The 24,588-nt window shown below is 38.6% G+C and overlaps 1 long non-coding RNA gene across 1 annotated transcript; it reads right to left on the minus strand.

Annotated features, from left to right (window-relative positions):
* Positions 1–18,684: 18,684 nt before the first annotated feature.
* LOC130459153 (uncharacterized) lies at positions 18,685–23,298 on the minus strand. Its single transcript, XR_008924036.1, has 3 exons — positions 23,249–23,298; positions 20,853–20,915; positions 18,685–18,900 (listed from the first exon to the last, which is right to left on the minus strand). It is a non-coding gene; the product is annotated as an uncharacterized lncRNA (long non-coding RNA).
* Between the last annotated feature and the right edge of the window lie 1,290 nt (positions 23,299–24,588).

The raw sequence follows: 24,588 nt of genomic DNA on the forward strand, positions 1-24,588 counted from the left end.
TCTACAAGGCTCTCTCAAATGAGCTCTCTACAATTATCTAGAATATTCCTACCTCCTAAGAAATCAGAAAATACATGGAGGCTTCCAGAAAATACTCAAAAGTATGTACAAGGGTGTTCTAGAGTCATCCATGCTAGCAAACTCTAGAGAAAACCAAGCTAGAATGCCTGTGAGCACTCTAGAATGACCAAGCTAGAAGGGTGTTCTAGAGTCATCCATGCACCATCGGGCTCATGCGGTCCTCAAAACCCAATTCTGGCCCGACCATTGTCTTCATTGGCCAAAATATGTGGGACCACCAAGTTTGAGCCCAATCCAAGTTCATTTGGCCCACCAAACAACCCATTATTATGTTAGTGTCATATGGCAGTTCACTGGCAGTTTATGGCTAATTCAAAATAATCCTATATAGGGGGTTGGTGCTCCCCCTACTGCCAGAGCCCATGGGTGCCCTTGTGGCCCATGCTGCTGCCTCATTGCCTAGCGATGCACCACAGTGTTGCCTTGGATTCCTTGTTGCCTTGGTGTGGGGACATTTTAGAGATGGCTCATGACATTCTCCCCCACCCAAGTCCTTGACGAACCCGTCAAGGCCGTGCCTCAAACTCCGCGATCTTGCCCCGGAATTGCCATAGATCCTCCTCTTTTTCCCACGAGGCCTCACTATCCGGTAGCCCCTTCCATCGGATGAGATATTCATTATAGCTAGGCACACCCCTCCTTCAGATGAGCCTTTTTGCCTCGATGCTATCGATCTCTCGATCAAAGGAAGCCACGACCGCGGTTGGTGCCCGATGTGACTCGCCCCTTGCTGGATCCTCTTTGTCTCCATGATAGGGCTTGCGCATGCTCACATGGAACACCGGATGAATCTTCAATTTGGGCGGCAAATCAAGCTTGTAAGAAACTCTCTCGACCTTCCGTAGGACGGGAAATGGCCCCTCGTACTTCCTCACTAGACCCTTGTGCACCGAGCTGAAGACCATGAACTGTTGTGGCAGCAACTTGACCATGACCATGTCGCCTACTTGGCACTCGAGGGGGCGTCTATGATTGTCCGCCCACTTCTTCATCTTTTTAGACGCCTTTTCCAAGTATGCCTTCGTAATATCGAGCTGCTCATGCCACCCTCGTGCAAGCTTGTACGCAGCAGGACTGCTACCCGTGTAGCCCGATGCAACGGCTTGTGAAGTCAAGGGCTGTTGGCCCATGACGATCTCGAATGGACATTGTTGCGTCGACTCGGACCGCTGCAAGTTGAATGAGAATTGAGCCACATCCATCAGCTTGGCCCAATCCCTCTGGTTGGCACCCACAAATTGCCTTAAGTATAGCTCCAACAACGCATTCACCCTCTCCGTTTGCCCATCGCTTTGCAGCTGAAATCGTGTTGAGAAGTGCAGACCCGAACCCAAGAGCTTGAACAACTCCGTCCAGAATTTTTCCGTGAACCTTGGGTCCCGATCACTAATAATACTCTGAGGCAAGCCCCAATACTTGACCACGTTCGAGAAAAATAGCTTGGCTGCTTGCTCGGCCGTGCAATCTCGTGGGGCAGGTGTGAATGTCCCGTACTTCGAAAAGCGGTCGACCACCACCATGATAGAACCACACCCCTCTGACTTGGGCAAGGCCGATATGAAATCCATCGATACACTTTCCCATGGCCTTTCCGGGATCGGCAAAGGCTGCAATAGACCTGGCGGCACACGTTGCTCTACCTTGTCTTGTTGGCACACAAGACAAGTCTTCACATAAGCCTCGATATCGTCCTGCATATGAGGCCAATAATAGTCCACCTCCAAGAGTGCAAGGGTACGCTTCATCCCCGGATGTCCAGCCCACAACGAATCATGGCACTCCTACATGATGTCCCGCCTAAGGTTATCCCACTTAGGCACATAGATGCGACGACCGATGGTGTAGAGCACCCCATCCTCTACCCAGAACCGTCTAGTCTTCCCCTCCTTGGCCATCTCCATGAGTCCCTTGGCCAAGGGGTCTTGAGAAGTCCCCTCCTTGATCCGATCAAAAAGGTTGCTAGCAGCACTGCTTGCGCTAGCGAGCATAGCCTTCCGGCTGAGAGCATCAGCAACAACATTAATTTTGCCCGGCTTATACTCCTTGTTGCTCATGCCTGAGAGCATCAGCAACCACATTAATGATACCACGTGTCACGTGCTGACTATATTTCCAATTCCCTTGGCCTAGTCACGCACCGTGCGCCACTCTCCAAGCCTTTTGCTTAGACGAGTCAGGCTTCCCCAACGATAGCACGAATCCTAGTGCCTAAGTTTACCTCGTAGCACGACTCCTTTGTGCTAGAGATAGCAACGATTAGCTATGTACTCACCCTTAGTGCCTAGCTAGCTGATTACGACTCCCCTCGGTCGTGGAACAATGAACAAACAAGCTTGTCCTTCACTTGTATGCCCACACACTCGATTGACGCTCTAAGTGTCTTGGATTTCCTTACTACTCTCTAAGTGTAGAAGGAAGGTTGAGTTGGAAGAGAACACAAGTGTTTTTGGAATACTTTCTTGTATTGAACTCTCAACTTGAATGTACAAATGAGCCTTGGTGCCTATTTATAGGCCACCACCCCCTAAGTCTAGAATATTCACACTCTAGAATATTCTATACAATTCCTACAAGAAAATGCCTACAAGTTTCTAGAACATTCCCACCTACAAGGGAACTTCCTATACAAAGAGGTACCTAGACCCTTCTAGATACTTAAACAAATATACAAGATAGTTCTAGAATATACCTATCTAGAACCTTGAAGCTCCACCTATGCTAGAATGCTCAAGAACACGGTAGAACATTCTTGAAGCTTCCTGGCCCATTCGTTACTGTTCTGCTGCATGCGGGCCTTTTTGAGCCTGATCTGGAAAATCTGGCCCAACCATCATCTTCATTGGCCCAAAAATGGTGGGACCCCCAAGTTTCATCCCAAACGGATATCGTATGGCCCATCAAATAGCCATGCGATGATGAGAGAGACGACTTGTGACATTCTCTGCCACTCAAATTCTTGACGCCCTCGTTAAGATGCCTCGTTTCTCGTTCCTGCGACTGGTCTGACTTGAGATGCCTCGTTTCTCGTGTCTGCGGGCACGAGCAACAAGGCGTCTTGACGAGGGCGTCAAGAGTTTAAGTGGGGGAGAATGTCACGGGTCGTCTCTGTCACCATCGCATGGGCCATTTGGTAGGCCAAACGATAACCGTTTGGGCTGAAATTTGGGGGTCTTACCAGTTTTAGGCCAATGAAGATGATGGGTGGACCAGGTTTTCCTGATCAGGCCCATAAAGGCCGGCATGCAGCAGACCAGTAGCGGATATGCCAGGAAACTTCTAGAATGTTCTACGGTGTTCTTGAGCATTCTAGCATGGGTGGATCTTGAAGGGTCTAGATAGGTATATTCTAGAACTATCTTGTATATTTTTATAAGTATCTAGATAGGTCTAAGTAGCTCCTTGTATAGGAAGTTCCCTTGGAGGTGGGAACGTTCTAGAAACTTGTAGGCATTTCCTTGTAGGAATTGTATAGAATATTCTAGAGTGTGAATATTCTAGACTTAGGGGATGGTAGCCTATAAATAGGCACCAAGGCTCATTTGTACATTCAAGTTGAGAGTTCAATACAAGAAAGCATTCCAAAAACAGTTGTGTTCTCTTCCAACTCAACCTTCCTTCTACACTTAAAGAGTAGTAAGGAAACCCAAGGAACTTAGAGTGTCAATCGAGTGTGTGGGCATACAAGTGAGGGACAAGCTTGTGTGTTCATTGTGCTACGACCGTGGGGCATCGTAATCAACTAGCTAGGCCCCTAGGGTGAGTGCATAGCTAATTGTTGCTATCTCTAGCACAAAGGAGTCGTGCTACGAGGTAAACTTAGGAACTAGGATTTGTGCCATCATTGGGGAGCCTGACTCGTCTAAGAATCGAGGCTTGGAGAGTGGCGCACGGTGCGTGACTAGGCCAAGGGACTAGGCAAAATAGTCAGAACGTGACACGTCGGTGAACCAATTAGAGGAACGACATTTGGAGTTCTTGTTCGTGTTCGTGATTCGTTGAACTAGAGAAAACACGCTATGAATGTAAGTTTGCTTAATCTGTACTTTATACATGGTTCCTGGCTTTGGGGATTATTCCGTTGCGTTAATATGTATTTAACTGTATACCCCTACACTTTAGGGGTTGCATGCGTATCCAGGTTGGAATCAAGCCTTACGTAGTTCTGGTTTTTGATTATGAGTATTCATTTTGTTATGCATAAAAAAATCGGATTGTGTATGGATGTACCCCTCCCCCCCCCCCCCAAGTGTTTGGCTTTTTCTGTAAAAGTTCAGGAAAAATTCGAAACACTTAACCACAGGCGTTGGAAAAATCTAGTGCATAGCTTGCACGCGCTATAATTTATTAGTGCTTACATGGGAAGCGCTTGTAAATTCTAGCGACAGGCGGTTGGTACGCGTGTTTTTCACATGATTCGGTTTATTTTCATGTTTTTCTAGTTAATTTGCAAATTTGATTAACTACTTACTGTCGAGTAATTGGTGCTCTATTGTTAGGTATTCCCGAGTGGGGATTTCTCTTCTTTTTTGCGATTTAAGAAAGACTTAGGTATTTTTACTTCACCTTACGGAGGGATTTTCCAGGGTTGTAACGTGGTTAGTGTTCGGGTGGAAAATAAAGGTTTAGGCTCAAAAATTCCCCATTGTACCCTTAGTTAAATTGACAACTGGACTTAGTGTTTAACCTTGTTTGGTCTTGGTTGGACTTCATCGTTGTTTATTCTTCACATTTTAGTTAAAGGACTTTTGACTTGACCGGTTGCTTCGTAACATTCTTGGATTCTTTCTTTTCGAAATGGTCTTTGATGTGTAGTCCTTTTTACTTGATTAGTTCCTTGTTACTGTCCATATTATTGTCATGGTGCATTCCCATCCCCAGGTCCGGATTAGTGCAGGTTGAATAAAATGGCTCCTTCAGATGAGGTTCAACATGGCTAAAAATAAATTGGTTCATTGTTTCCTGGTCCAGGAAAGGATATTTTCAAAGGTTGCAAGTTGCCTCTTGTGTTGGTGAATTATATCTTTCAGAAATAGTTAAGGTAGACTGAATGGGCCCCCAGTTGTTGGTCCTGAGATGGATCCTTTTTTTATTGAAGTTAATGGGTTATGTTGGGCCCAGGTGATTGATATGTTTGCGAACTCTTTTATGTAAAGCGCATAATAAGTTTCTTCCATTTGTTTCGTGCATCAAATAATTTGCCTTTGTGTTTGTTCATTGCTTTTAAAACTGTTATAGTAAGACAATCAAGGATGTACTTTTAAAGAGAAATTTTATTGAGCTTTGGATAAAATTACATGATAAGAAGGCTTGGCAGCAATTTAGCCTCTTATTCTATTTTAGGAACCAAAATGGAAGGGAGTATGACATAGAATTAGTTTTTAGTGCTATATTCTGAGTCTGAGCTTCTTTCAACATTGAGTCCGCATCTTCGAGCTCTGGATAATCTTTAGTCTTTAGTGTAGCCAACAGTCTAGTTTGTAGCTTGGCGTTTCCAGTCCAAGAGATATTTGTTTATTAGTCCGCCACTCTGAACATTCTGGTGGTGGAATGTTCGATATGGTAGAAGGTAAGTATGCCATAGTTGTCCCAAATGTTGTTTGGTGCTAAAGGAATGCTATTAGAAGTCGATTAAGTTTTAAACAATGAAGGTGAATGTTTAATCTTAATTGGAGTATAAGGCTCTCAACTTCATATCTTACATGGGAAGGGTCAAGACCCCATCCTCAATTAAATCTTGTATTGCATTCTTTAGGTGCCAACACTGTTGGATAAGATGGCTTTTTCCCTGATGACACTCACAATATGAGCTAGGATCCCAATAGTTTCCTTTAACAGGAGGGTCTGGGGTGGGACCTATTGGACATAGTATTCCTCGAGTTGTGAGTTTAGCAAGCATTTTTCTGTACGGCTTGCCAACCAGAGTGAATTTTATGTCTCTAATCCATCTTTTAACCCTTTTCGGCTGACAAGCGAATTCATTAACTGTCTTCGGTTTTTGGAAGAGGGAACTTTGTCTCATTAAAGAAGTTAGTTCATTTACCTTTTGGCGGTCAACTATGTCGGGAGTAGGGTGCTCGAAGTGTTGTAACCTATTCGGTAGATTAGGCAATTCTGATGATCACTTGGACCGTGCTCATATTGATGAATTTGCTTGTGTGTTTCTTCTAAGGTGATAAGGCGAGAAGTAAGCTCTTCAAAAGTAATCATTATTAGATGAATTTGCTCTTGGATGGTATTCATGTTCAGATTACAAAAGAGACCGGATTTAACGAAGACTTCCCTGACTGATTGGAGTTTGTGTTGCCGAGCGACCGTTCCTTAAATTATGTTCGAATTAGTTAGGACCCTTAGAGAAGGATTAATGAATTTTTTTTGAAAACCAGAAAGAATTTAGATTTGAAAAGTTGGATATGATCTCCTGCTTCTTGATTAAAATAATCGCTTAAAATTAAGGGTATTAATTTGTTAATTTCATGGTATGGACTGACTTAATAATCCTTTTAGATGGTGAATGACATCTATAACAACGTACTAATTATTTGGAATATCTTAGAACGCTATTTCGGACGACTCAGACTCAAAGGTTTGACGTGGGTTCGACTCATAATACATAAACGGATTTTTATGACACTGCTGGACTACAACAGCTGTAACTTTTGATCTGCTAATTGTTTTGGGCTGACACTGACTGTGGATGATTGACAAAGGTTAGACTTACGGATTGATAGGTTATAGACCTCACAGTTCTTTGTAAAACTCTTTTTATGACCGTTTTAGTGTTTTTACTTTTGGTTATACGGGTTGCACTTTAAGTTACGAGATGGGGATTGAGGGAACTATCCTAGATGTAAGTGGATTCTAGGGGAAGGACTCTAAGTGTGTGAAGACTCTATGGAAGGTAATTCTAGATGGATGATGACTCTAAGGGTAGATCTTAACTTGATTTAGACTCTTAGGAAATAATTTTGGTTTGGACTAGGCGAATGATGGACTCAAGGGAAGACTTACATAAATGGTGACAGACTCGGTTAGGTTTTTGACTCGACTTGAATCATCCTTTGCCTCGAATATAATTAAGCGGTTACAACGAGCAATTTGTTATAAATCCAACTTTATTAACTGATTTTAGAAAACAAACTCTTTTGTTTGTTTTTTAGAAACTTTTGCTTTTAGTGAACGTCAAAGGTTCATGGTGTTATGCATGACATTAGTCTTATTAGAGGACTAATAACTACTTTACGAATCATTTTTTATTTTAAGCCAGGCGTCCGTGAAAGTTGTCGATGACTGAATCAGTGGGCGCCGGAAATTTCCAGCGCTGGGATGTGCAGCGTTGGAAAATTTCTAGCGCTTGCCTATGGTGCGATGCTATTTTCTAGCGCTTGCATGCCCTTTTGTGCGGTTGGTCTTTTTTAGGCAATTTTGTTCTGTAGTCTGAATTTTACTAAACTGAGCCCTTCGTTTGAGCGTTCGCGCACTCAAACGTTCAGCATTCCGACGCAAAGGGATGTAATTTGCGCGTACTGGCCTTTGGGCTTGGTTGGTAAAAGCTAATGTGGATTTTTGTTAATTTTGACTTAATGAGGCTTAATTCCGTGAGAATACCTTCGGCACAATTTTGAATATGCGCTGCGTGATGGGTATTGTCAGCCAGACCTACTTAATGCTAATGCAGATGCGTATTTTGGTCTTTCGAATTAGTTGCACAGAGACTAGACTTCTTAACTTTCAAGTTCTAATTTGTAGGCTTAAATGCGAGGAACAAGCAGGCGTGCAGTGGAATAAAAGTAGCGCACACTTATGCAGCCCTGGAATTTTCCAGCGCATGCCTGGTCAGCGTAGAAGTTTCAGGCGCTGGCCATTATTGCTTATTTATTTCCTCGTCGCAGGCGTTAGAATTTTCTAGCGCTTCAGAGAAGTGCGCTGGAATTTTCTAACGCTAGCCAGGGCCGCACTGGTTTATTCGTGCGCTTTGCTCCTGGTTACGTAATTTTTATATTGATTCGTAGCTTTATCATTATTTAGACGCTTTGAAGCGTTTTTTGGAATTTTGAAAGCATTGTTGTCGTTATAACTCAGTGTCTGGTTGATTAGTTTCACATAGCACATAAGAATCTACATCAAACTAACCACAAGCCTGACTTCAAGTACGATGCGCATTTATTTTATGCTAGTCACTAAGGTTCAATAGGCTTGGGTGTCAAAGTGTACCAAACCTATCGCACATCCTCTAATAGGCCCTTGTCAGAATAGCCAGGTTCATGACGAATTTTATCAAGGCCCATCCGGTACATGCTGGAGTGGCATATACCGTGAATGGACCTAGGAGATCAACAATTTGATTTCGGTGGATGTTCTACATTGCGAATGCATCGAGTGGATAACATCTGAAGCGCGTGATGCACCCCCGGGTTGCTAGGTGTCCTTAGTCTGGACATCCGAGATGAAACGTGCCAAGGAAGTCGAGATTCGGTACGCGGTTCTGTCGCGATCATTCGTCACATTGAATACTTCAGGTTGTCCCAACTTAATAAGGAAATAATTGTGGCGTAGCGTTCGATTTCGGCTATACGACTTCCTCACCGACGCAATACCTGCCCAAATTATTTCAATATTGTCCCCAGTGGAGTCGCCACTGTGAGGGGGTCGAAAAACACGACGGGTCGCCTCTAAAAGAGTATACGGCCCGCACGACTTTTCCCCTCTAGATGTGGCAAGCATGTTAAGTAAATAGGAACTAACTGTGGGCGTTAGCCTCTTTTTACTAGTCTATAGGAGTCGCCATTCAGTTTAAGAAAACTGACAAAATCTGGTTATCGTGATATGCCTTGAGTGCAAACGTATTTGACTCACAACAGCCATAGGTTCCTTTGTGATCCCTGATGTGGAGATCCCTTAACGTACATCCAGCGGAGCAGAGATTGAGAATTCGGGGGACGTTACTAATACGGGGAGTTTCCAGCATTAGCCCACGCGAGGGTCCTTACTAGTTCAATGTGACGACAATGGAAAAGTGTTATGCTACATTACTACTCTGAATCTATTTTAATGCACAAACATTCACTAAACAAATGTCAAGATAATGATTTAGCTTAATTCAAGGTGCTTAACAATAAACCGGTTTGTCCAAGAATTATCTAATTTAGGCGTGAGTAATATAGCAGATTAAAGTGAACAGATTTATATGGTGATGAAAGCTATAAAATGTAGATTCGGGTTATAGAATAGCGTAGGCTATACTGCGGTTCTTAGAAAAACTTACCACTCGCCTCAGTAGAGCCTCCTTTTAGCTTTCGAACAACCTTTATACTAACTTTTCAGATCTTGATCCTTCCTTCAATTCCGGCAGAGTTTCCTTTTAGATTACTTGGTTTTGGCTTATGAATTGGCTAGAAATTCGGTAGTTATTTGGATGTCTTGAATGCTTGCACGGACAGAGCTCTGCTTAATAAGAGTTAATACGGCAGAATTATTACGAACACGAGGCGGGACGTCAACAGAATTTTAGTATACCAGAGGGGGAGGAGAGAATTCAGAATATCAGAGGAGTGAGACTGAATTGATGATTGAAATCGGGGCGCATAAGGGTTGCATTTATAGTGTAGGTAGTAAAAATAAGATATATATGGATGCGTCAGAAAAAAGTAGCGCTTGCCAAGTGAGCGTTGGAAATTTCCAGCGCATGCCATTGCAGCGCTAGAAATGTATAGCGCGCATAAGATAGAGTTGTAAGAGTTTCAGTTTCAGTGAGAGTCAAAATCAAGCGCCAAAAAAAAGTGGCGCTAACATATGAAGCGCTAGAAAATAAAAGCGCTTCTGATCCAAGCGCTGGAAATTTCCACCGCAGACAGATTTGCGGATTTCCAGAAAACTCGATCTTTAACAACTCATAACTTCTTCATACAAACTCGGATTCTTGCAAATAATATCTTGTTGGAAATCTACGGAATCCAGTTTTCCAATGCCTTTGGTCGGGTATCAATTGGCTCCATAAATCTCGAGTTATGGCCCAAAGAGTGGAGGTCGGTTCGTTTTGGCGAAGTCCAAGTAAAAGCCTTATAATTTATTCATTTTAAATCGAATTTGTTCTTATGATAAGTCCATGGAAATATTATTCCAAGCCCTATACAATCATGTGATATGCATGATCGAAATTATAATTTATAAGATGGACTTTGACTTCGTAAGGACGTATCATTTGTTAAACGGGCAATCATATTCTATCTTTCTATCGATGCAACCACATATTAAGCCGTATCGGGATGCGAATGCAACTAAGTATGTTTTCATCCTATTTTAGGAAGCTTTCTTTTTATCGAAGTTACTATATTTAACAGGTTCTGCTCCGGATGGTCTCTTCAGTTATTCGAGGGTGGTTCTTTAGATAATCAGAGTGCTTTGTTGGCGAGCGGGTTATAGTTTCATCATCGAACATACCGCTTCGGGCCTAGGGACAAATGTAGGCGTCTACATTATGAAACAAAAAGAGTACTACGAAGTACTTTATTAAACTATCTTATATTTATACCAAATATTGTTGAGTTTAATGCTAATTTAATTCACAAAGCGGTAGAATAATTCTGAATCCATAATCAAATGTAAAAGTATGAATTAAATGAAACATACATTCGATGCGTTTAATCCCACTACTCTCACAAACACGAATAAGAATTACATGTGTAGTTCCTCTACAATAGTCCACCAGCACTTTTGGATCCGCCTTGATTCTATTATTTTATAACTTTCTTAAGGTACTTGGCTTTTCGGGATTTGTCACTCTAAGAGGTACACATAGAATTAGGGTAATTGGTGCTCCATGGTTTTTGTATGCTTTGTAGTATGAAAACACTAGGTTTTAGTTTTAATTAACACCTGAGAAGCAATGAAGAGAGAACCAATCTCTAAGCCTTTGGTCGTCCACTCGCACAACACTGCAGCCCTGCCGCGCTTACAGCAGCTGGGCCATAGCCCGGCTGTGAAGTGTGTTGTTGCTGCCTTGTGCTTTCTCTGCGCGCGCTTAGCGTGGCCTTGGGCCTGCTGCCTTTGTGCGCTCGCTGCTTCACCTACAAGCCTTGTGCGCTTGCGTGATTGGCTAGTGGGTCGCGGCATTGCTTGCCCCTTCTCGTTTTTGCGTCTACGGCCTTACGGCCCGACCTACGAATATATGCAACACCATATACAATTACGATCCAACGACTTATCGTATATTTATGTTTTCCGAGCTAAATTCCCGATTAGCCATTAAATGAATTTCCAAACATTTAATTCGGCAATCCGTTATATACCATTGGTGCGACCATGTAGGTTTAGTCAAGAGTAAGTTGTGAGCCTAATAAGGATTAGAAACTCACTAATCGGATACATTGCTCTAGCTAGCTGATACGATCACTTAATCTTACCGAATTAATTATTCTGTAATTAATATGAACCTTGGTATTAGACTAATTCACCTATGCTGAAGGGCATATTTCCTTTAGTGTTCCACTTGGCCTTTAGACAAGTGTGCATTCCCATTCCTTTGTCTCTTAGTGTTACTTACTTAACATAAGGTAAGATCCAAGCCATCCTTATTAGGTCAAAGTGTTTCTCGAATTAATGAGTTTAATTGTTAAACATTTACATATTGTTAAGCCTTAACCAATCTGAGAATGGCCATGCATTTTCCCAGTATCTAACTCTTCGAGAGGCCTTGTAAAACAACAATACCACATCCTATCAAAGATAGGAGGACAATTCCTTCTTGTAACTTATGAACAACTTACTTTGATTCATAGCTAGCTTGAATACTGCTTTTATAGTCTTCTTTTACGGTGCAACGTTTAGCAAGCATCAAAATGAACTAATTCTCAAACAAATAATTACTCATGTTTTGAGGAATAGGTTCCAATCACCATTAATGAAAACGACTTATCACATAACTTCAATCTCTTAATGTGTTCTCATGGTAAATCCGATATGAATTCCAGTAAGTATCTAATCAAATGATTTCTGACATCCAAGTCTCATCTAGTTCAAGAAACATAACTATAAATCAACTTGCAATATAATCTTTTTAAGTTAGTGTTCGTCCAATCGTTTAATGACCTGGATTAGGGATCATTTTGTGATTCAATATTCATGTTCATTTATTTTGGTGTTTCTTTATCAAAGACTCCAATCTTGATATGCTATTTGAATGATTATGAATCACTTGCATTTCTTCATTTAATACTAAACCATGATTGAATGAACTATGAAAATTAATTCATAGAGGATGAATTTTTAAACCAAATGCTTTCCAATTTGTGGGTCTCTAACCCAAAATTAAAACATTCAATGCTTTACAGATGTGGGCCTTTCACCCCAATACTTAAAATACTCATTGAATTTAACCTTTATTCCATTTCTGCATATGAGTGTTGTATTTATGTGTTGTAGAGGTTTAGTTATCATATTTTGCTACTCTTAGTATCTTTCTATCGAAATCCTTTCGATATAAGATGAAAAGATCTAGTCTTCCACTACTTTTAGAATGATTCTCATATATTAAAATAAAGAACTATCCAGACAGCAACTATGTGATCTACCTGAGTTCATTAAAGAACTTTCTAATATAAATGGTAGGGTTATCGTCAAGCCTACAAAAAAAAACCTAACTTGTCTCTCTAATGGGTAGAAAGGGCAAGCAAGGGTCGATCAAAAGGGACTAAGGGGAGCACTGTTGAAATATTGGCTATCATAAGCTAGCCCAAGTCTCTTTTTGGGTTGGTAACTTTTGGGGTAAAACAAATAATAATTCAAAAGGACCATGGGAAAGGGTATCCACCAAACAAATAATTCACAAACCAAGCGATCAAAATGAGAAAGAAACGAAGGAGATCAATTGAGGGGAAATCGTTCATTTAGGGTACTCTAACTACTCTTTCAAGCTAGTTAGATTGGCCTAGTTTCCAACCAAAGACCTATTTTCATGGCTAAGGCATGTAACTAAGAATATCCATAGACATGATGAACATAAACAATCAAAGAATGTCCCCTAGACTATGTAATCCCAATTTTTTATGGTCCTCCAAGCCTAATGATCGATTTGAGGCAACCCCTTAACTTCATCTTCGAATCCTTCATTTAGGGTACCTAAATAATGCATTTATGATGGATAATCACACAAGCATTCATGAAATACTAAATCAATCAACCAGTTGATTAGGAAAAGGACTTGTAACAATACTAATCAAAAGGGAATTTCGGGGGAGAAGTCAAAATTACAATGCCATTTCCAGTTACTACCAAACTTCCTAAGAATTTTCTCTTTATTAGGAAGCCTAACTTTAGTTTCAAGCAAACCTCATCCCAAGTGAAAACCCCGTGTTCAATTTATAGGTTCATCAATGGCTTAAACACATTTCTAAGTAAAACAACTACTCACAAATCATTCTAAATACCAAGAACAAAGATATTACAACTAATAACATGAAAACATTACTAATCTATGACAAACAAGTAATTTAAAGTGAAATAATACAAAAACAAGTCAATTAAACAATAAAACAAGAGATAGAGTAAGAAATTCTCATTGATATTGCAAGGCGTCTCCAAATCTTCAAGTTTCCTTCTTAGATTCTTCAAAATCCAAGCCTTAAACAAGTTTCTCTCACTTTATCTATCTAGAAAATGAGTGTTTATCTCTCTAAAACCCCAAACCTAAGCTAAAAACTAACTAATACATGTTCTCCCCTTGAAAATGTCGTACAATGAGTATATATACCAAGAAACAGAGTAATCTCCGTCAAAATAAGAATTTTAGCAGAACAGTGGTCGCGGTGGGGCTGAGACGAACGCGACTGCAACTGGTAAAATGGGCGAAAAGGAAGAATGTTCTAGTAGCTAGATCCCGACCGGGATGGAAAATGTCGGAGCCGCGGCAGCCTTCATGGCCGGGATGGAGCTGTCGCGGTCAGGATGAGGCGCGCGGAGTTTTTTACATTGCCCGCTTCAAACGACCATAACCACTTCGTTTCTTGTCCAAATAAGGCGTGTGATCACTCGTTGAAAAGATTTTGGAATAGCCTTTTAATTATATCCAACTTGAATCCAATGAAAATGTTTAGTAGAAAATAAAGTTATGATCGTTTTAGTTTGACGGTTATGCACAAGCCTTTCAAAACTCTTCCAAAGTGCTTTATTTTGTTTCGTTGTACTCTTCCATGTTTTGTGCATGACACATTCAAAGTGCGAACCTACAACATTAAACACAAGGAGAAGTACCAAATCCTAGAAAAATGACAAAATTAACTAAAATTTACAAATGATCTACAACTATAACAATTATCCAAATTAAGCAAAATAAGCTAGAAAATGCACAATGAGGATGGAACAATGATAAAAATGGAAGAAAATAAACACTCGAGAGTTGACAAAACTACCTCTTGTCAATAAAGAATTCCCTTTTATTTCTTCTTAAGCACCAATGAGTTCATTTCAATAATGTAATTGCAAATGATGTTTCCCTTTGGATTTACTCCAACTAGTTCACAGAGATGTGGGAGATTCATCTTTCAAACGAGAACTTGAAAACTAATCATTAATGCAGTTTCCCATGCATCACATATGGTTTGAACATATGTTACCACTCTTTAATCATGACGCCTAATTGCCCGTGCATGTTGTGGTTTACCTAACAATGAGATCCAACTTTTTCTTAGGCTATGCATGTAGCATCAAAACTTACCTCATCTTCATTTCTACTTATCAAGTGCTCATCCTATATGTCCAAATGTGTTGGATGTTCTTGATATTATTCCAATGATCTTTGATTTAGATCAAAAGAGAGATTGGTACAAACTCCTCATGATCCACCACTTACGAGTTATCTTGGCGATCGATATATATATCACACTTTATTATCAGATTTTATCGTAGAACCATTCACAATTTAAAATTTATCCATGTAACTTTTAGCTCATTCAGTTTCACGAGGCACTGAACCTTGCTAAAATCTTGGAATTTCCATGTGATATAAGGTGAAGGTTCCTTTTCAAGTCCTTCATGTTTAACTTTGGTAATAACAGTGCAGCTTTTCCCTTAGTTACAACATTTATTACTTAGATTTATACATATGGGTTGAGAGTCTCGTATGAGTCTCTTATATGTGTTTGATTTAGTAATCTCTTTTACATAATCCACACAATTTTTTAGACCCTATTGAATAGATCGTTTGTATCCAATATGTTCTAAGTTTTGCCATTGTCCTAATTATTGACAAATACTTCAAATCTAGCTGTTTAGAATTTGAATGTCATATTTAATAGAGAAATATGTATCTCATATAAAGGACCAATAATTTTGACTTAACTCCCACTAAACTCCTTATCCTTAATGCGTTCCATATTTTTACAAAGCTATAATTGCTCAATAGCCTCGTTGGAAAGTATGTCCTCATTCCCAGTTGCATGCTTTAGTCTACAAATAGATTTATTAAGCTTGCTCCTTTATCTAGCATCCGAAACTTTTGTAATGTGTAATGTAAAAAATTTCTTCCAACGATCCAATTGAGGAAGACGTTTTGTTTTCCAATTTCCATATCGCCATATGAAATGATTCCTAGATTAATCCAAAATAATTTAAGCATTTCAACTTGGTGAAAATTTTTTGAACATTATCAACGCCGTAATATTGTTTGTAATCTTTAACCAGCAATCTATCTTTTCATTTGTATGTGTATACAATGTCATCTTTGTATGATTTTTAAAACATGTTTGCATCCAATGAGCATGAACCCTTTATGCAAAACAACCAAATCAATGACTTGATTCTTAAGATGAAGATATTACTTAATAACCTAAAGCCATTTTAGGATTTAATGACCTCAAACCATTTTAGGATTAATGGCCTCAAACCATGTTTGGGAATTTATAATTCGTCATAGCTTACCTGTAAGACGTATATTCTTGAAGCACTTCCAAAGTGTTCATTGTTTTCGTTCCTGAAGATATCTATGTATCTATCTTGGTTGAGTTTTATTCCTTATATGATTTAACTCTTACGTCGTATGTTCTTGAAGCATTTCCAAAGTCTTCATAGTTTTTATTCCTCAAGATATCTATGTATCTATCTTGGTTGAATTTTATTCCTACAATTTACCTAGGTATTGAACATCAAACGCTAGTGTCTATAAAGACATTACTCAATTCCTTTGAATATTAGGATCCTCTTGAAGCACTTTCAAAGTCTTCCTGAAGCTCTTCCAAAGACTTTTAAGTATGAAGCTCTTCCAAAGACTCCTAGTTATCCTACATTTGTTTGTTGCTTGATTCGAAGTTCTTTTGAGGGAACTTCAACGTCATATTTATCCCATTTGCCTTTTTGGAAATTTGTTATTTTCCTAAAAGACATTATCTAGAGTAACAACCATATGTCCTTAGAGTTTTGGTAGAATCAACACCTTTGTCTCTATGAATTACTCAAAATGAGACATCCATCTAATGTTGAGTTTGTTTGATGTAACCCAACGGGTATATATATATATATATATATATATATATATATATATATATATATATATATATATATATATATATATATATATATATATATTATCATTAATAGAATAGATTTTGATCTTTCCATTTGGATATAACATATTCTTGTGAAGCTTTGATTGTAATAATGCCATAAAAACAATCTTGATAAGCATTCTTGGTGCATGCAAACATCATCTTGACACAGTCTAGTTGTTTCAATCATCTTGCCAAGTTGATTTTATACCCTTTTATGAATCCAATCAAAGCATTCATGTATTTCACTTTGAGTAAGTATAGCTATATTCTCTCAAGTTCTTGTTAAATAGTCAAGTCATGAAATCCATCTTCAGCCTATGAACATAATTGTCTAGAACCATTAACAATAGTCCATTTCCATGTCATGTTCAACAAGTAAGACCCATGTGTCTTAAATCAATTAACATTCACAAATCCATACCATGGAATTTTAGAATATGTTCTTGTTGATATGGTCACATAACACTGTCAAAGATAAGTGGAACACAAATCAAGATATTTAATTTGAACCTTCTAAATTTTAGAATGTTAAGATATTTCCTTGTTTATTAATCAATTATATGATTCAACCCATAGATGACCATTTTATTCAAATAAACATTCAACTGTTGTTTTGTTTACTTTGAATATGAGTCATTTATGTGTCCAAACTGTGAGGGGGTCGAAAAAGCACGAGGCTAATGCATGACCTCGTCCCTCGTGGGTGTGACGCTTCTTTTTGTCAAATCAAGTGTAATTGGATTTCCTGTGAGTTTACACCCAATTGACTAGTAATATAGGAGTCGCCATTCAGTTTTTAACGATAATGAGAAAAACTGACAAAATCCGGTTATCGTGACACAAAGGGAGTGCAATTATGTTTGACCACGACGGCCGTAGGTTCCCTTGTGATCCCTGGTGGTGGGGATCGCTCAACGTACACCCGCAGGGTAGAGATTGAGGGTTCGGGGGACTGTAACTACCGAGAGGAGTACTCGCTCTTCGATAACTCCAGAGGCAGGATATCCTTACTAGCTCAGCATAAATAATTGAAGGGACATGCGTTAACTATTAAACTAATCTGAGTTGATTTTAATAATATGCAACATATAGTACTAGTTCGAGCGCGATTATCTGATTTAGATTGTTTTAAGGGACCTATCATGATAATCCAATTTCCCAAAAGTATCATATTTATTAAGCGTGATCGAACAATCAGATTTGAGTTAGTTTAACAGTTCATAAAAGGGCGAGGAAAGCAATTAAACCATGGAAAAGGGACACATTACGACGCACCCTTGAGAGGTGCGTCACGGTTCTCAGAAAACTAACCACTTTGACTTTGCTATTTCTCCTTTTATTTAACGAATCTCAAATTATGGGACGGGATACGTTCTGTTCGGTTTATGGATCGATTGCGACAGAACGCGTGATCAGTTTTGCAGCGTGAGGCTTAGGCTTAGGGGTTTAGAGTCAATACTCAGAATATAATCACTACTACAAAACCCGCGTTTTAACGACGCTTTTTTATCCATTTTTCGACGCTAATAGGCGTCGAGAATTTATTCCTCTACGCTGTAAAAAAGCGTCGAGAAAAAGAGAGTCGAGATTTTCCTCGACGCCTGTAAGCGTCGGCACTTACGACGCTTTTTACTGTCCAGATATTTTATTTGGCGTCGAGAATCTCGACGCTTTTAAGCGTCTAAACATTGGTATTAGCGTCCAGAATATCTACCTTCCCGCTTCGCCCAACATTTACCTATTTAATATTCTCGACACCAAAAAGCGTCCAAAAATATATGTTGGCGGGAAATTTAAAATCTAAATGTACCCAATATCACGTCATCAAAAAGCGTCCAAATTCGTTTGCATAAGAATTTTTTTCTACCTATATATACATGCAAATAAAATTAAAATTAAAGCAACAAGATCAATGAAACCTGAATTTTGAATAATTCATCTTTGATCAACGTAACATTAAAAATTAACTTATAAAAAAATTGAAGTACATGGTACGTTAAACTACATAGTACATGGTAATGTTACTAATAAACCATATATCAATAGTACATGATAATTAATGCTGCTAACCAAATTCCATGATAATGTTACTAACCAAAATCCATAGTACATAAATGTTACTAACTAAATATTACAAAACATAATCAATAATCAAAAGTACAAATTGTACCACAAAACCAAAGAACTAAAGCCTAGAAAAACTAGGATCTAATGGTGATAGTAGCTTATAAGCTCATGTGTCCTTGCCTTCATTGTCATGTCGCTCCTTATCACGTTGGATGATCTTTAAAGACAAAAACAAAATGAAATAAGTATGAGTCGGAAATCAAAATCACTCGTCATAGGAAATCAACCAAAACGACCATGAAACAATAAATGCCAACTCTAATAAAAGACGAGGGCTAATACAAACTCCATGATAGTTGTCTGCATAGCTGTAGAAGAATAATCTAATTCATTGTAGTAGCTTACATAAGCACAATCAAACTGTATAACTCCATGATAGTTGTTTATATTCAACCTGCATAACACCATGGAATATCAAGGACTAACGAAACTTGAAACCAAGCCATGAGGAAACCTATCAGGTATCGTTTTCATAAATTGTTGGACGTAACTCTTAAAAATTGCGACTTACAATGACAGATTATGTAGCCTACAACATTTCTTTGTGCTATTCACACAACTACAGTGTTCTGTATTGGGCAAGGTTATACTGTTGACTTGAGAGTAGCATTTCATACAAGGTAGTAAGGTGCACTCTTCTACTACGTACCCCTGATATTCTTAAAAAATTCAACCAACGGTAACTCTACTGGATTGGCTAATGATACTCAAATTGCATCTAAAACGTGTAGATTAATTGAAGCTAAAACACATAAACTTAATTCAACAACGAAAACAGGTTCCAGCCTAAAATGACATGAAAACCGAAATCCTAGAGAGAAAATAGGACGAGATGGAAATAGCAGCCCGGTTTGAGAAACTTTTAAGAACTCGAGAGAATCGATATAATGCAACTTATCAACTTCATAGTTCATACTACAAATAATAAAAATAAACCAGATTAAGCCCTGCAAATACATTATATAAACCTATTGTTTAAAATTCGAATGGTCGAATCTCCCTTGTTTAAAACCCTGATCAAGATATCCTACACATTTACTCTTTTCTACACAAATCATGAAATACCAGAAGATTTTATGTACTGACAACATAAAATTACAACATTCATAAACTCGCATTTTCATTGCTTGACTGGTGTAGAGTCAGAATCAGTATCAGCTATACCAGTTTCAAGTTTTCCTAGATTATGACATATAAATACACTACAATATCAGCTATACCAGGGTATTCAGTCCCGAGAGTCAATAGTTTACATTTCTTTGACTCTTAGATGATAAAGGCTAAATTAATAAACTTAATAGAAGTTATCAAATGGCATGGGTCTCGGGACAGTGATAGACTTGGTTATTTGCGTTGGGATAAGGTGTGTAGCTCAAAGAAGAGTGGAGGCCTAGGCGTCAGGAACCTGATAGCATGGACTAGATGTTGGGAGATGTTCACTAGACACAATCAGGGTGATACGCACTGGCTAGCTGGGGGCAATTAGCCTATCCATGTCTACTAACCATTGTACGTGTTGCTGTGCAGTGTAGGAAGACTTTATGTGTGGGCTGAAATCACCTGGACACAAGACGAGATCAGCAAGGCTCATAAACTTTAGAGGTGTGTTTTGGTTGTTTCTTAACAGTAATTAACCAAAACTAACCTGTTCAATTACCTTATAAATAAGGCTTAAGTTAAGAACAGAGTAACAAAGAAAAAACACCACATAGACAATAAACATGTTAGCTATTTTTCCTAACTTATCTGAAAAAGGACGATGGACACAGAAACAGCTAGCATAGCAGCAGAAAGTAGCACCAGAACAACAAATTGGATAGCAGCAGAAAAGCACACCAGAGCAACAAATTGCAACAACAAAATAGAAGCACTAACCAAACAAGTCAACCCCTAACCGCAAAGAACACTCAGAAACACTACTTATACTATTTTTCAGTTCATTGGACCATTCTAAATCTTCTGCTTTCTTTTTATCAAATTGTAATTGTAACAAGCAGATTTGCTTACACCATTCATATGAAATACAACAAGAAGTCGAACAAGAACACTGAAATTAGAGAATCAATCAAATGCAAAAAGAGTTCAATGAGAAGAAATTAGAATAATTACCCTTTCGTGTACCATTCCCAAGACTTGTGCACAATCTAGAGCTTGAAGCACTTACTGTACGAACTTGGCCAACAAGCAGTGATTAAAAAAAAAGAAACATCAAAATTCTTAGAAGCAGCATTGACCAATATACTAGTATCCTCACTCATCGAATAAATATTATAAGAAAAAAACTGAACAATAAAAGATTGCAAACCCAAGAAATAAAATTTCAGCCAAATTCATCAAAAAACAAATCTGCCATCATAAACAAACCTGGAACTTTTTGGTCAATTTGTTATAAGTTATATGACACTGAAGGAAGAACTGAAATACATCAGTTCAATGTAAATAAATGAAAAACGTTATTAAGAGGAAAATGGAAAAAGGAACATAGGAAACAGGGGATATCAATAAACAGGAAAGAACTAGTCAAAGAAAAGTAAGTATTAAAGTCTGTTTTTAAGAAGATAAATGAACAAGGAGGAAACAGAAAAAAGAAGAAGGGCAGGGTATTAAAGTATTGGTTTGAACATGCAAGCGCACTATCATCCTCTCTAGTTTACAATGGCTCTTTTAGTTCTTTGGTAGTTATTTCATGAGTTTGCACACTAAGTACAGGCACACTGTACAATTGACATAATGATGAATGATAGTAAGCAAACTTGGGAGAAGAAGAAGATGATAAGATGAAATGGGGGGTGGATGGGCATGATGTTAATTAATGTGAAATCTATGGTTGTTAGAAATCAAATAACTTTGGGATTCTATCTTAATTTGATTTTAGAAAATCCATGATGTTGTAGCATTTGTTTGATCTAATTTTGCATTATATTTCATCTCCAGTTCTTTCTTCCCTTACTGACTCTTACTCTTTCTCCATTACCTTTTAGATGCAGATTGGTTTATTCGGAGTTGGGGAGGAAGAGTTGTGTACTTGTGTAGCTAAATAGTGAAATGAATATTCATTTATCAAAAAACCTAATGCACTGAATATTGCAATTTCACACCTTTTCAGTTTCTTTTTCACCTGATACCAGCCATGAACTTAACTCAATTACCAAGCCGGTAGCTATACTATGGCCTCACGTAGACATGTGCAAACATGTAAATGATGGGTCTTGTAGTAATTGTCTATGCATGTTAAAGTCCAAATGACTTGGAAACTATGTATGTTCAATCGTATATGTGTTGTTGCTGGCATGCTGCTGCCCTGCCACACCTTGATATATGATTTATTTGTGATGCAAGTACAAGATTTTCCCAATGAACTGTTCTGTAACTGATTCTCTTAAAATTTTGTGCTTTAAGTCTCATTAAATGTATAAATTTTTTTCCTACTCCATGTAAAGTGTAATAAATTAGATATTTTATCAACTAAGCACCTGCCACATACACAGGTCAATGCTCGGATTCTCTTCATTGATCCATCTAGTCGGGCTGTTGGGTTGACGATGAATCCTCATCTTTTCTCAGGCTAACGCTAAGCTGCAGGTGTCGAGGCTAAGGCGTCTAGAAAACACTCATTTTGTAGTAGTGATACTGTAGTTTCAGTAAAAAATGCTTTAGAAGTGAAGGGGTTTATCGAAAAAAAATAACAGCTGCTAATAGCTTAATTCGCAGGCAATACTAGATGCATTATGATTACACATGTTCTAACTAGTTATCATTCCTTCTTTTCAAAACAAATTATGTACAAAGAGAATTCAATTAGGAGACTTCCTTGTACATAAGTAGGGTAACAGACAAAGTCATTAAGCCCTTAAACACTAGAAAACACATAATCTAAGGCAAAAGGATGACTTCCACCCATAAATCAGTCATTAGCTTATCTATAAAAGAAAAAAGAAAACAAGCAACGATTATCACAATAAAACACATAGCTGCAATAAAAATACACTGTAAGAAGTAGGCATAATTTGAATGAATTAAGGCCACAGTAAAATTAATTGAATCCAAAATTATCAATAATAACCTAGATTGCTATTAGTTCAAGAATTTGACAGTGAGAGGAAACTAATTATATCACAAATTAACACCATAATCATTACATGCGACATCAAATTAACTACTAGAGAGAATACCCAGCTGAAATCCAAAACACTTTACATTTTAGTCATGGCATAATACCAAGCTGCAAAAAACAAAGATTTCAACACCACTCCGAAAAAATTAAACTAACACAAATTAGGGCTATAATCGAAAATTTCTACTCAAGATAGACAAATAAAACCCAATTAAAAGAGTGAACACAAAATTACTCGCGTTTAAACCAATTATATGAGAAGAATGAAATCAAAATACACGATTCAACTGCAAACAAATACCTAAAAACCCTAGAAATTCATGTTTCAAAAAAATACAAAACGAAAGTTGAAAAAAGAAGAAAAAAGAAACGCAACGGAAAATTATGTTACCTTTACCAGGCCGACAAGGTAGAAGATGATAAACCATTGACACGCCGAACATGATCGACAATTTCAGAGAATGAAATTTAATTTTTTCGGAGAGATGAGAGAGAGAAATACAAGCCCATGAGAAGACAAACAAGGAAGCTACGTGAAAGATCTTATAAATTCAATGAGAGGAGAGTAGATCTGAGATTGGATATGAGAGGTGGGTGAGAGCTATTCAATGAGGTGGTTTTTCTTTTCCAGAAAAAAGGGTGAAATTGCGACCTTGCGGGCAACAGAAAAAGGGGATGAAGTTGCAGAATAGCTAATTAAACAACATCACGTGGATTGCACGTGAATTCTCGACGCCTAATGTTGTCTACATTACACTGGACGATAAAAAGCGTCGTGAGTAAGCGGAAACTAATTATTTGCACCAACGCTCATACTCTTGCGTCGAGCACCTAGCGTCCAAAAACCAAGGTTTTTGTAGTAGTGAATTGTGTGTTGTGTCCTTTTCACGTCGAACTTAAGGCCCTATTTATAGAAAAGAGTTCGTGGAAAGATAGAATTATAGAACTCTAATCCACGAGGAATTAGGAAAAAACACGTACCAGGTATTTTCAGCGCCCAGGCCTGGGCGTCAAAGATTTCGGCGCCCAGCTCTGGGCGTTAAAAATAGGATCCAGGAAATTTCAACGCCCAGGGCTGGGCGTTGAAATTGCTGTTTGGGCCGTTTCTTTGTCAGATTCGGACTCTTAGAATCCAGGGTGTATGAGACTTAATCGAGTCTTTTAGTGCGTATCAATTTTATGACGGGATGCGTCTGGGCCCGTTACGAACTCTAGGCTCGTTAGGATTTTAATTAATACGTGACTCTTATTTTCAAATCATATTAAGAATAGGATTCTCTCGCAATTTCTATCTCATTTAGGATTTATGTTGGAGTGCAACACCTAATTCTGACAGGTTTCTATCTTTTATGACTTGCCACTTTTAACAACTACCCATTACGGCAGTTACTATTTTTAGCAGGTTTCCATAAATAGCAGGTTTCTGTAAATAGCAGGTTTCGGGTGAAATGAAAAGGGGTAATGAGATTCGTTATTTTATAGGAGATGCGTTGTCAAGTGGAGATTTAAGTTTTCATCATCGAACCTTCCCTTTCGGGAATGGGTACAAAAGTAGGTGTCTACAGTTAGCCCCCACTTTGACTGAGTCTTGGAATACGATGATGGTCAAAGTACTAGACGGAGTGCGCCACACAAGCCATGGTGACCTGTTTTTGCGAGGGTCTCACGAGCCCCCGAGTGATAACATTTGACTTAAGGGTCATCACTTGAAATGTCGACATATCCCTCACG

This window comes from Spinacia oleracea, chromosome 6, assembly GCF_020520425.1.
Source record: "Spinacia oleracea cultivar Varoflay chromosome 6, BTI_SOV_V1, whole genome shotgun sequence".
Taxonomy (NCBI): domain Eukaryota; kingdom Viridiplantae; phylum Streptophyta; class Magnoliopsida; order Caryophyllales; family Amaranthaceae; genus Spinacia; species Spinacia oleracea.